This window comes from Gopherus evgoodei, chromosome 7 (genome assembly GCF_007399415.2).
Source record: "Gopherus evgoodei ecotype Sinaloan lineage chromosome 7, rGopEvg1_v1.p, whole genome shotgun sequence".
Taxonomy (NCBI): domain Eukaryota; kingdom Metazoa; phylum Chordata; order Testudines; family Testudinidae; genus Gopherus; species Gopherus evgoodei.
Genome location: NC_044328.1, coordinates 77479242 through 77493107, shown reverse-complemented (window position 1 = coordinate 77493107; position 13866 = coordinate 77479242). Strand labels below are relative to the sequence as shown.

The 13866-nt window shown below is 42.1% G+C and overlaps 1 protein-coding gene across 6 annotated transcripts in view; it reads left to right on the top strand.

Moving 5' to 3' along the window:
* RHOA (ras homolog family member A) overlaps positions 1-13866 on the top strand; it is an 84555-nt gene that overhangs the window by 45980 nt on the left and 24709 nt on the right. For 2 of the 6 annotated variants that reach the window (XM_030571286.1, XM_030571287.1), the window contains exon 2: positions 9466-9653. The exons of 2 other annotated variants lie outside the window; for them this stretch is intronic. The gene's annotated coding sequence lies outside the window, so the exon portion shown is untranslated. Of the gene's footprint in view, positions 1-7192; positions 7217-9465; positions 9654-13866 lie in introns of those variants that run through there. 2 more of the 6 variants (XM_030571289.1, XM_030571284.1) reach the window with 2 other exon arrangements.

Genomic DNA, 13866 nt, shown 5'->3' with positions numbered 1-13866 from the left:
AGCTGTGTCATGTACATGACCCTGGAGGGGGTACCTGAAAAGAGTTTCATCTGCATGAAGTGTCACCTGATAGAGCTGATGGAAGAAAAAATCCGAGGACTGGAGATGCAGGTGGAAACTCTGGTTGAATTTAGAAGGGGGTTCGAGCAGGCGATGGAGCAAAGACATGAGGAGGCTGAAAGGATAAGCTCAGACTTGCAAATGGAAGCAGGACCAAAGAATTCTGAGGGGAGACTGCTCGGTTAGGAAAGTGGATGGTGGAAGCTTGTGACTAAGAGAACCATGCAGGAGAAAAGACGGGCAAGTGAAGGAGAAATAGAGCTCAGGAACAGGTTTGCAGAGTTGGAAAATGAAGAAGGGACACAGCAGGTGATCGCTGAAGGTGAGAGGGCAAGGAAGAAGAGAAAAGCAGCTAGTCCTACAGGAAGAGGGGAAGAGTCAATGGAGACAACACCAAATATGAGCCCCAGGAGGATACAGGATGGGTTGCGGAGGATTGCAAGGGTGAATAGGAATTGAGAGGACTTGCAGCCAGTGGAAGCAGGGAATAGACCAGAGAATCACACTGTCACCAGGAAAAAGCAGGTCTACGGGATTGGGGACTCCTTACTGAGAAGAATAGACAGGCCTGTAACTAGAGCTGATCTGGAGAACAGAAGGGTGTGCTGTCTGCTGGGTGCTAAGATACGGGATGTGGACCTGAGGCTGAAAAGGATCCTAATGAGAGTGGGAAAGAATCCTTTGATTGTCCTTCATATGAAAACGAATGATACAGCTAGATTCTCACTGGAACATATCAAGGGAAACTATGCCAGACTGGGGAAGATGCTTAAGGAAATTTGAGGCTCAGGTGATCTTCAGTGGGATTCTGCCTGTTCCTAGAGAAGGGCAACAAATATGTGACAAGATTATGGCTATCGACAGATGGCTCAGGCAGAGGTGCTATAAGGAGGGCTTTGGGATGTACGGCCACTGGGAAGCATTCATGGACAGAATACTGTTCTCTCGGGATGGACTTCACCTGAGTTAGGAGGGAAACAGACTTCTAGGATGGAAGCTCGCCCAACTGATTGAGAGCTTTAAACTAGGAATTTGGAGGAGATGGTTGGGAGATGTCCAGGTAATCTCCACGCCAGAATTTAACATTGAGAGGGAAGAAAACAAAGTAAGAGGGGATATAGCCGTGGGCAGAAGAATGGATATAAGGAGGAAGAGTAGTGTAGATACCAGTCTAATAGGTGATACTGGTGGTAGAATGTCTGTGCCTAATCGGGTAAAGAATGTCAGTGAAGCCAAATGGCAAATATTAAGATGTTTGTGCACTAATGCGAGGAGCCAAGGTAACAAAATGGAGGAACTAGAGCTACTGGTGCAAGAAGTGAAACCGGATATTATAGGGATAACCAAAACATGGTGGAATAGTAGTCATGACTGGAGTACAGGTATTGAAGGGTATGTGCTGTTTAGGAAAGACAGAAATAAAGGCAAAGGTGGTGGAATAGCCTTGTATATCAATGATGTGGTAAACTGTAAAGAAATAAGAAGGGATGGAATGGATAACACAGAATCTGTCTAGGCAAAAATCACTTTGGGAAAGAAAGCTAGTAGAGCCTCCCCTGAGATAGTGCTTGGGGTGTGCTACAGACCGTCGGGATCCGATTTGGATATGGATAGAGACCTCTTTAGTGTTTACTTCGATAAAAACATTTAAAGGGAATTGTGTGATCATGGGAGACTTTAACTTCCCAGATATAGACTGGAGGACAAGTGGTGGTAGTAATAGTAATAATAGGGCTCAGATTTTTCTGGATGTGATAGCTGATGGATTCATTCACCAAGTACTTAAAGAACCAACAAGAGGGGATGCCATTTTAGATTTGGTTTTGGTGAGTTGTGAGGACCTCATAGAAGAAATCATTGTAGGGGACAACCTTGGTTTGAGTGATCATGATCTAATTCAGTTCAAACTAGATGGAAGGATAAACAAAAATAGATCTGGGACTAGGGTTTTTGATTTCAAAAGGACTAACTTTAAAGAATTAAGGAGATTAGTTAGGGAAGTGGATTGGACTGAAGAACTTGTGGATCTAAAGGCGGAGGAGGCCTGGAATTACTTCAAGTCAGAGTTGCAGAAACTATCAGAAGCCTGCATCCCAAGAAAGGGGAAAAAAAATCATAGCCAGGAATTGTAGACCAAGCTGGATGAGGAAGCATCTCAGGTGATTAAGAAAAAGCAGAACGCTTACAAGGAGTGGAAGATGAGTGAGATTAGCAAGGAAAGCTACCTTATTGAGGTCAGAACATGTAAGGATGAAGTGAGAGAGGCTAAAAGTCATGTAGAGTTGGACCTTGCAAAGGGATTTAAAACCAATAGTAAAAGGTTCTATAGCCATATAAATAAGAAGAAAACAAAGAAGTGGGACCGCTAAACACTGAGGATGGAATGGAGGCGAAGGATAATCTAGGCATGGCCCGGTATCTAAATAAATACTTAACCTCAGTCTTTAATAAGGCTAATGAGGAGCTTAGGGATAATGGAAGGATGACAAATGGGAATGGGGATATGGAGATAGATATTACCACTTCCGAGGTAGAAGCCAAACTCCAACAGCTTAATGGGACAAAATTGGAGGGCCCAGATAATCTTCATCCAAGAATATTAAAGGAACTAGCACATGAAATTGCAAGCCCATTAAAAATCAGTAAACTCAGGGGTTGTACCGTGCGACTGGAGAATTGCTAACATAGTTCCTATTTTTAAGAAAAGGGGGAAAAAAAGTGATCCGAGTAACTATAGGCTTGTTGGTTTGACATCTGTAGTATGTAAGTGACTCTGCCAGCAGGTAGGGGATCTTGGGACAACTACTGCACTGGTGGGGTGCAAAATAAACTTTATTAAGAAAATGCAAAAACAGGGAAAATTCAATAGTGAGGGGTATGGGGTTTGTTAAGGTAGACAATTGGGGAGGGGTTTATTTTAGTAAATAGTATAGGTGGTTTCAATAGTGGGGTACAATTCAGTGGGGTACAATACAGTTGGTAACCAATTAACACTGAAGTATAAATGTAACAGGTAGCTAACTTTCTTTGTAAAGGGTGTGTCACAGCAGCATATAACCAACTAACAGTTATGGGTAAAATGTGTTAAATAACCTACAACTCTAGGTAAAAATGTGTCACAGTGGTGTAAATGTAAAATGTGAGGAGTGTCAGAGAACAAGGGTAACCAATTGGGTTTTATGCTAGACTTCAGTAATACAATTGAGGTTTGGCAGCAGTAGGAGCAGGGTGAACATGTGGGGGAAGGGATTAAAAGAGAGAGAGAGAGAGAGAGGCAGTGGTAGAGGAATGAGGTTGGGGGATGGGGGAAGAGGAGCATGTGGTGGAGCAGAGACCAAAGGCAGAGGCGCTGCGGAGGGAGATTGAAACTCGGAGACACAGAGCAGACAGGCTGCAAGTTTAAACAGCAGAGAGACTGCAAGGAGTGACTGGGGAGCTGGTTGGGGGAGGGGGTTAGGGCAGCGGGAAGACAAACTTAACCACAATTATACAGAACACAGCAAAATCTTCTTTATGATCTAACTTAATCAAGACTACACAAATTAGCAAGTAACAGAACACAGTGCAACAATTCTTTTTTAAACCTAACTTACAGAGAACAATACAAACTATTCTTTAAACCTAATTTAACCACAGCTATGCAAAATGAAATTACAACTTATCTAGACTAAGAACCTGATTCTAATAGGTGCACCTTACACTATGCAGCTACACTCTTTGATCACTACACTCTTTAATTGGGAGGGGGAGCAGTTCCAGAGGGCGGAGTGGTGTGTGCCCAGGGTATAGCTCCCAGGGGGTGGGGTGGCTGCAGCAGTGGGGTGGCCCAGGATGCAGTCCAGGAAGGCACAGTTTAGCAGCGGCACAGGCTTATTTTTAGCAGCAAAGGCGCTGCAGAGCAAGAAACAGATTAGATACAGACCAAGGAGTTAGCTTGGGTCTGTCTGCTGGGGAAACAAGGCCAGCAGCTAGGACAGGGGGAGTGTGCAAGAGGGAGTTCTTACCAATCCCCAGGACAGCAGCAAGCACAGAGGCAGGAACAGCAGTAGCATCGAAGGATGGAGAGAGGACTCGATTCGCCTACAATAATCAGGAGATCTCCAGGCACAAATTCGTTGTTCGTGGGAGGGGAGTTTAAAAACAGGGATACGCTCAAGAACAAACAAGAGCGGGGAGAGGGCCCCCCAAAGACCCCTACCTGATCAGACCAGGTGGCAAAGCAAGGACCTTCTCCTAGGTCTGATCAGAAAATGTCCGGCTTTAAAGGCAAACTCAGGCAGTTTCCCACCAGTAGTTATGATTGGCTCCTCTTGATACAGGGGAGGAGAGAAGGCAGGGAAAGGCTGCAGGTAAGCATAGGCATGCCTGGGCATGTTCTGAGCCACAGGTATGACTCATATGCTTAATTAGTTGGCCACTTCAGGTCTTGCATTTCTGGGCAGTGCCCCCCACACTGAGCCCGGGTCTGAACAAAGGAGCCGAACAAAGGCGCCAAACAAAGAAGCAAGAAGCCCCCTCCCTAGGCAGAGCAATGGCTCCAATTAGTCTGTACAAGCTTTTCCTATGAATAGGGCTGTGACTTTAGTTAGCACAATGGCCAGGAGGGACAGCTACACAGGACAAACAGAAAGGAGATGGGGGAAAAAGGAATGCAGCAGGGGGACAGCTGTAACAGACAGTAAGGTCTTTGAAAAAATTTTGAAGGAGAAAGTGGTTAAGAACATTGAGAACAATGGTAATTGGGACAAAATACAACACAGTTTTACAAAAGGTAGATCGTGCCAAACCAACCTGATCTTCTTCTTTGAGAAGGTAACAGATTTTTTAGACAAAGGAAATGCAGTGGATCTAATTTTACCTCGATTTCAGTAAGGCATTTGACACAGTTCCACATGGGGAATTATTAGTTAAATTGGAAAAGATGGGGATCAGTATGAAAATTGAAAGGTGGATAAGGAACTGGTTAAAGGGGAGACTACAACGGGTCGTACTGAAAGGTGAACTGTCAGGCTGGAAGGAGGTTACTAGTGGAGTTCCTCAGAGATCAGTTTTGGAACCAATCTTATTTAATCTCTTTATTACTGATCTTGGCACAAAAAGCGGGAATGTGCTAATAAAGTTTGTGGATGACACAAAGCTGGGAGGTATTGCTAACACAGAGTAAGGACCGGGATATCATACAGGAAGATCTCAATGACCTTGTAAACTGGAGTAATAGTAATAGGATGAAATTTAATAGTGAAAAGTGCAAGGTCATGCATTTAGGGATTAATAACAAGAATTCTAGATATACATTGGGGACACATCAGTTGGAAGTACAGAGGAGGAGAAGGACCTCGGAGTATTGGCTGATCAGAGGATGACTATGAGCCGTCAATGTGATATGGCCGTTAAAAAAGCCAATGCAGTTTTAGGATGCATCAGACAAGGTATTTCCAGCAAAGATGAGGTGTTAGTACCATTGTACAAGGCGTTGGGGAGACCTCATGTGGAATACTGTGTGCAGTTCTGGTGTCCCATGTTTAGGAAGGATGAATTCAAATTGGAACACGTTCAGAGACGGGCTACTGGGATGATCGGAGAAATGGAAAACCTGTCTTATGAAAAGAGACTCAAAGAGCTTGTCCTGTTTAGCCTAACCAAAAGAAGGTTGAGGAGGGGATATGATTGTTCTTTATAAATATATCAGAGGGATTAATATCAAGGAGGGAGAGGAGTTATTTAAGCTTAATACCAATGTGGACACAAGAACAAATGGGTATAAACTGGACACTAGGAAGTTTAGACTTGAAATTAGACAAAGGTTTCTAACCATTAGAGGAGTGAAATTCTGGAACAGCCTTCCAAGGGGAGTAGTGGGGGCAAAAGACATAACTGGCTTTAAGACTAAGCTTGATAAGTTTATGGAGGGGATGGTATGATGGGATAGCCTTGTTTTGGCAATTCATTTGGCAATTGATATTTGATTATCAGCAGGTAAGTATGCCCAGTGGTCTGTGATGGGATGTTAGGTGGACTGGGATCTGAGTTAGTATAGAGAATTCTTTCCTGGGTGCTGGCTGGTGAGTCTTGCTCACATGCTCAGGGTTTAACTGATCGCCATGTTTGGAGTCGGGAAGGAATTTTCCTCCAGGGCAGATTTGCAGAGGCCCTGGAGGTTTTTCGCCTTCCTCTGCAGCATGGGACACTGGTCACTTGCTGGAGGATTCCCTGCAGCTTGAGGTCTTCAAACTATAATTTGAGGACTTCAGTAACTCAGGCGTAGGTTAGGGGTTTGTTACAGAAGTGGATGGGTGAGATTCTGTGGCCTGCATTGTGCAGGAGGTGAGACTACATGATCGTAATGGTCCCTTCTGACCTTAAAGTCTATGAGTCTTGTGGGAGAGTTAGTTTGGTTCCTGCCACTTTTTTCAGAGCAGCTGCTGCAAAGTGGTGGTGGTTAAAGTATTTTGCCATTTTAACAACATTAGCCTTTATTTCTGGAATACTGAAGTCTTTGGCTCAGAGGTGCATCAGATGAGCACTGCAACCATATGTTATTAGCTTGGGACTTCCTTCTAAATCTTTTCTCAACTTGGATATATTTGCATCATTGTCTGTGACTAAGCTACATACTAGACATTTGAATTTTTTTTTTTCAGTTTGTTATAGCTTTTACTGCTACTTGTAAGTATTCTGCTGCTTTTGCATTTCTGATGTATCAATTGTTTATGTAAGGAAGACATTCCCTTCTTCTGTTGTCACACAAGCACATACCACAGGATAATTGTGAACATTATGCCACACACACATCAAGACTCAGGTTAACAATTTTACCCTCTAGACCTTTTGCACACTGCCCAATTTCTTTCATACATTTTATCCAGCAGTTTGCTGGCAACATCTGCTGTTTTGGGTGGATTGTATCCTGGTCTTAATGACTGAACCATGTTAATGAAGTGTGGATTCTCAATCATACAGAAAGGAGAGTTTGTTGCATAAACAAACCAGGCAATTTTTAATCAATTACGTCTTTTTTTTGTAATCTGCTGGTTCTTATCGCAAACTTATCTGTGGCTGTTTCTGGATGGCGATTTTTTTTTTTTCTTTTTTGCTACAGATGATATGCTGTGGCTCTGTGACATACATGATGTGACTGAAACACTATCGTTGGCAGGTAACTCTGAAACTATAGAAAATGATGGTGATCTTGAAGGTGGATAGTCTTTCAGAATCCTGTATGTTGAGGATGGATTCTCCTGAACAAAATAAGTCAATGCAGTTATTTATCATCATCATACTGCTTATTTAGTATTACTCATTGTATTCACTGACACTCAGTACTACTTTCAAGGTGAAATTGTAAAGGGAAGATCTGCCTATTTCAGCTATTTATTTTTTTATTACAACTGCATCTAAAATGATAGTACCATAGAGTAACAACTATATATTTTTTGCTCAAACATGAGAATTCAAGAATAGTCCAGAAGGAAGACAGGCAGTCCTTAAGAAAGAAGTATGAAATAAAAAAGTTTACCAACCTGAAGATTCTGCATGTTCAGACATGTTCCTTTCATCATCATCAGTGCAGCTTCCTCCTGAGAAAGAACACTTCTCATGATATTGTTTCATTTGGGCAAGCAGGCCTTGCATTTCTTGTTGCGCTGTTTGCATTTTGCACGCATGCCTGTCTTACTCACAGGAAAGGAACTTCATTAAAATATTCCCAAATTGGGTCTCTTTCACGGCCTGCTGCCATTATAGGTTTTCCCATCTTGCAAGAGAATGGTATGGTAGATCTCAAATCAGTGAAGGCTACACTCAATCCTCAAAACTTCTGGAACATGCTGCTCAAACAGTTTTACTTTTGTTTCTACTGCCTGTCCCTCTCCTCTCACATTTATCTCCAGACTTCTTCTCCTTGTCCAGATCTATTCCGCCCCCAACCATCTTCTATTCATTGACCTTTAGAAATGTTGCACTTTTAGAGAGAGGTAAGGGGTTGACTCTGTGTGCACAAATTTGCAGAGGGACAATAAGACTAAGGTCTGTTATTTCTCACCTCTATTTATTGATTTAGAAACATTTTTGCTTTTAAGAAGCACATTATCTCTGGAGAGACAAATCCAGTTTGAGAACTGCAAAACTAAGCATCTCTGATAGTGCTCAGTCTAGAAGATACCAGGTCTCATTGGCTAGATAGAAAGATTAATCTATACCGAAGCCCCTGAAACTCCATAAGATTGGGTCCCTAATCCATGAATTATTGGAACTCATTTACAAAACTTTTTCTTAAACATTACATGAATATATTGTCTCATACTATAGATTTAGAATTTATAATCCCTATTGCATGATGAGATATCTTTGAGCTATAATGTATCTTAATTAAAACTAGATACGTTTTTTCCTCAAAGCATTTTATCAAAAAAATCAGTTTAAAAAAAAAAATAATTTATCTTGTCTACCCTGCCAGGAAATTCATTAATGTGCATACAGTGATCCAGTACTATGCACTGGTAACAACAGAAGATGGAGTTGTCTGTCTTTCAGAAACAATTGAAATATCAGAAGATGCCCATGCAGCAGAATATTTAAAAGAAGTAGCAGTAAAAGCTGTAACAAACTGAACAAAAATTCAATTATCAAGTGCATAGCTTTTGTCTCGAATCCTGCAACTTGCAATATATGGGTGCAGTGCTCGTTTGAGGCATCTTTTAAACAAGGGCCTAAGTACAACTTTCGGAATAAAGGAAAATGGTGAAATTGCAAAATACTTCCATAACAACCACTTTGTTTCAGCCTCACTGAAGAGAGCAGGTGCATCCAAATGAATTCTCCTCCAAATTGTAGGATGGAATTCAGTGGTTGACTATTTTGAGCTATTTGTTAAGAACTGGCCTTTCCTGATGACAATTTGTGAAGCAAATTATGACAAAACAGATGAAACTGTCACAGCCAAAATAGTCAACATCAGACTAAAGGGAATTGGAGAAGGTACACTGAATATACTGAAACATATTTCCATGGTCTTGGACAAACGGCAGAAAGATTGCTTCTATATTGATGTCCAACAGCAATAAAGAATACTCAATGACAAAATTAAATTACAGGCAATAAATAAGTGGATGGATCAAGCACTTAACTGCATTTTCTTGCCAATATTCTCAACCTAAAGTACCAGGGTAGATGTCTAAGTGCTGAAGAAGATGATGCTTTGACATGAACATCTAATAATCATCCATACTATGCCAACCATATTAAATTTCAGGGCTGGGGATGAACCATTCAAGCATTACATGTGTGCTGCTGACGTTTTAAAGAAATTGACACTACTGAACAGTTGGAAGTCACTAGCTAAAGCCCCTGGAGCTAGAGTTATTGAAGTGATAAACCAGCTTTTGACTGTAGTTGTCTCTTCTGCAGGTATAGAGAAAATTCTCCATTTGGACTAACTTGGAAAATCAATTTAGGATTGAAAAAGCAAGAAAACTTTTCTCTCTTCCAGTCTGTGAATAAAAACGAGGAGGGAGAGGATGAAATCTTACCAATTTTATAAGTCTGAAGGACTACCCAAGTAATTTAGGAGACTGGCTCATTTTCAAGAGACTTAGGTGAGTAAGAGCTTATGCTCCAGTCACTTTCATTTAGGCATATTTGAAAACTTTCCCTGGCTGGTCTGAAATAATCAGTTTAATTCACTGACTATAGTTAATCCTTCTGTTTAATAAATCACTTATTAAATTGCCATCAAATGAGCACAGACAGCCAAGGCTGAGCCTCAGCCATGAAGGATCTCCAGAGAATGTGGAGGGCAAAAGAAAATGAAATTGTATACAAAAGTACAGATTTATCAAACCTGTATACTTCCAGTCCTCTTATATAGACCAGAAACATAGATATTGCTTTAACAAGACATCAGGAGGCTGGAGGCATTTCATATGCCTTGCCAGCAGTGAGTACTGGGCATAAAGTGGTTTGATTTTAATCGGGATGAATTACTGAAAACGGACCTTGAGAGGATTAAGTCCTCATCGATCACCACCGGTTGGCACTTTTTAGTAATATAACCCGCATCAGAGAGAGAGTCCCACACACATCGAACCCTGAAGATCAGGGTTGAGGTCAGGAAGGGACATTGCCTGGTCATGGACTGGTGGCAGCCACACGGCCATCCGTGATTAACTTGGCTGTACCAGATCAGTAATAACCCTGTGGAGCTTTTAGTTGCCTGGAATAAAGCCATACAAGGTGGCCATGGACATTCGGCAGAACGGACTCTTGCTATCTGAGTGTGGTGGTGGTTAAATCATGTAGCTGTAAATGTGAAATATTGTTTTGATAAGAGAAGTTTATGTATCCAAAACATTTAAGGTTGTTTTGTTTTAATAAAAATTTTTTGTCGTGTGTGTGTGTGTGTGTGTGTGTTTGCATTAGAATGGCAACCTGAATTTAGCTTGACACGAATCACGAGCAAATAGTTAACTAGCAAATAAGATATCATTCACCATTTTCTAATGTACTAAAAATATACAGTTAATAGGAATCTGAAAATATTAAGCTATATAACTGTTTAAATAAATGTGTATAGTTATAGTGTAGCTTTGTAGGCAGAAAAAAATGTATCGAAGTGTAAAGGTTCTGTTGAGTTGTGAAGCAACATGTTTTAATAGTTATATCGACCAATGAGTGTGAACCTTCAAAACAGAACTAGATAAATTCTGGAAGATAGGTCTATCAATGTTTATTAGCCAGGATGGGCAGGAATGGTGTCCCTAGCCTCTGCTTGCCAGAAGCTGGGAATGAGGGACAGGGGATGGATCACTTCATTACCTGTTCTGTTCATTCCCCTTGGGACACCTAGCACTAGCCACTGTCAGAACATAGGATACTGGGCTAGATGGACCTTTGGTCTGACTCAGTAGGGCCATTCTTATATTCTTACCTTTCTTTAGAAAAGTACAAGTACAAAATGGAGAAGTTGACTACAATAGATTGTTTAAATCAAGGTTTTCCACTTGACAGTTTCAATCAATCCACCCTGACTACAAGGGCATGCTTTTGTGCTACTTTGCACAGATCAGTTCAGCTATGCCGTCCCTCCTATCCCCCTATTACCTCGGGTTCTATGGAAGATGCAGTTGGATAGGGCATGAGTCATCTTCATCTCCCCCCAAATGGCTCAGACAGTTCTGGTTGACAGTTTTCCTACAGATGTCATCCCCGTCACCTATAAGCAATAGGTTCTTCCCTGTTCTCTTGACCCAGCAGAATGGCATAGTCTGGCATCCCAACCTGAATGTGCTTCATCTCATGGCTTGGTTCCTATTCTGAAGCCATGCAAACCATTCTTAATATCACAGAAGTCTCCAAGAGATGTTACTTAGCCAGGTAGAAAGGTTTCTCTGTCTGGGCCCAGCCAAATCCTATATCTTAGATGGTGGATATTTCTGTTATTGTAGACTGTCTTCTTACTCTAAAGACAATGGGCCTTTCCCTTAGCTGGCTACAGGTTCACTTGGTGCCCATCAGTGTATGTTACTTGCCATCAGACAGTTACTCCATCTTTAACACCAGAAGTTTGTGAAGAGACAGGAGAGCAAGCCTGCCCTGGCCCGTTGATGGGGCTAGAAATCAAGTCAACCGTGGTGAGGGGGGCAGGAGCTGGAAAGCCAGGCCACCCCATACAGAGGTGGCTCCTGTCCTGGGGGCTGGGCCTAGCTCTCTGCTCTTGGCATTGTGACCTTGGGGTCTCAATGTCTCAGGGTTCTTTGTTCAGAGGATGACTAAACAAGCATCAGAGGGGGATGAGACTCATGCTTTGCCAGTGGGTTTCACATATATTTGCTGACAGCAGAGGAAGGGTGAGGCTCATGAATCTCTATTCTAGGTTCTGGAAGGAAGTGTGCTGTAATGGTCACAGATCCTTCATTCCCCACCCCCCCCTTTCCTCCAGCCTTTTCCAGTTTTCCTCTCAACTCTTCCCCTATGCTTCTAGTTCGTCTCCCGTCCCTGGGCTCGTCATTCAGTCTTTCCCCCCACCTGTCACTCCCCCTGCCCCACCATGCTTGTCCTCTCTATATCTGAGTGAGATCACTTCCTGCTCCATGCTGCTTGGGAGCCTGTAGAGAGAGCTTTGAGAGCACAGAAAAAGCAGTCTCCTTGCTCTCAGTTTTGGCATCCAGCAGAGTGCAGGAGCTGGGAAGAGCAATTGCAGGGAAAGTCCTGCTGGGCCCCTGCATGCCTGAGATGGAGCATGCTCCATGAAATCTTGGGAGAATTTAGCTGCCCAACTCTAACAAAAGTCTCCAAGTAGGTGGGACCTCAGATTTTTCAAAGGTTTATAATGTAGCCAAAAGGTACACTGGCACTCCCCCACAAGCAAAATACCAAGTCCTTGTTCCAAAGCTTCTCAACAAAATGTTGTCAGAATTTTTTTGGTGATTTTTTTTTCACCAATGATTTTAGAAAGAGCTGAAATCTTTTGCTGAAATTTTCCCCAAAAATCAATCTGAGGCAGACAGCTGGTGTGGAAGAACTTCATCCTAAAAGATTAAAATATGGCAAAGTTACAAGCAACTAAAACCATGGTCTTATAATGGGAAATGTTGGGCAACCTTAAGTCTGAGTAGTACTGTCTGTTCCACCTACAGGTAAATGTCACAGTTTTGGGGTAACTGCATCTCTGATCTTTAGACATGACAAATCCTGCATCTTAGCAAGGGATTAGACTAGATGACGTTTGCAGTCGCTTCTAACCCTATGTCTCTCTGACCCACTCCATGGTTTGCTCAAGAGAGACCCCCTTTGGTTTCAAGCCTCTGGCTGTCACCTGTCACTCACCAGGGACACAGATTTTTTTCACCCAGGCCAAGGATTTAAGCTGCAGTCCTCCTGGAATTCCCAGCAGTTCTGGCCTAGCTCAACACATGCAGTTTCACTCTTTCTCCAGGAACAGTTGTTTACTAATGAACTGGGCATCTTCACAAAGCAGAGTACAGTAGAACATCAGAGTTGTGTACTGACTAGTCAACCACACACCCCATTTGGAATTTGAATTATGGAATCAGGCAGCAGCAGAGATTTAAAAAAAAAAAAGGCAGGAAGTATAGTATATGTTAAATGCAAACTACTAGAAAAATAAATAAATAAAAGGGAATCAGCATTTTTTTCTGCTTTGTAGTTTCAAAGCTGTCTTAAGTCAGTTAACTTTTGAAAGAACAACCATAATTGTTTGTTCAGAGTTACAAATATTTCAGAGTTACGAGCAGCCTCCCTTCCTGAGGTGTTTGTAGCTCGGGGGTACATTTGTTTTAGATTATCTCTGATGTTTTTTGTCCTATTCTAAAACAATCCAAGGTCTAAACACATACTGAGCTTACCTTGAGCCCTTCAGACCCTTTGAACAGGGTTTGTCTCCTCCTTGGTTTACAGGTTCATTTTGGAGTTTTTAATCAAATCGGAGGTGCTGCAGTCAGCTCATGCTGACACTTTATACGGTTGTGGAGCCTTTGTTTCCCAGGCTTCTTAAAGCAGGTAAAACAAGTCAATACCCCTTTGGTGGAGGAGGAACAGGGAGGCCAAGCTTCAGATGGTGGGTGTCTGTATAGCGGGTATTGGTATTTTCTGTGAATCACCCCATTGTGATTCCAGATTCTGCAGGAAACCCAGCCAGTGAGCCAGGAACACACACGTGCAGATATCATTTATTGATTGAAAGGTCTATGGATATTCTGTGGGCCCATGATGACTGGTATGTCTCAGTACAATAATCTTTCAAGGTTTCAGGCTTCCAAGGTCTGGCTCACAAAAATGCATATAACCTCT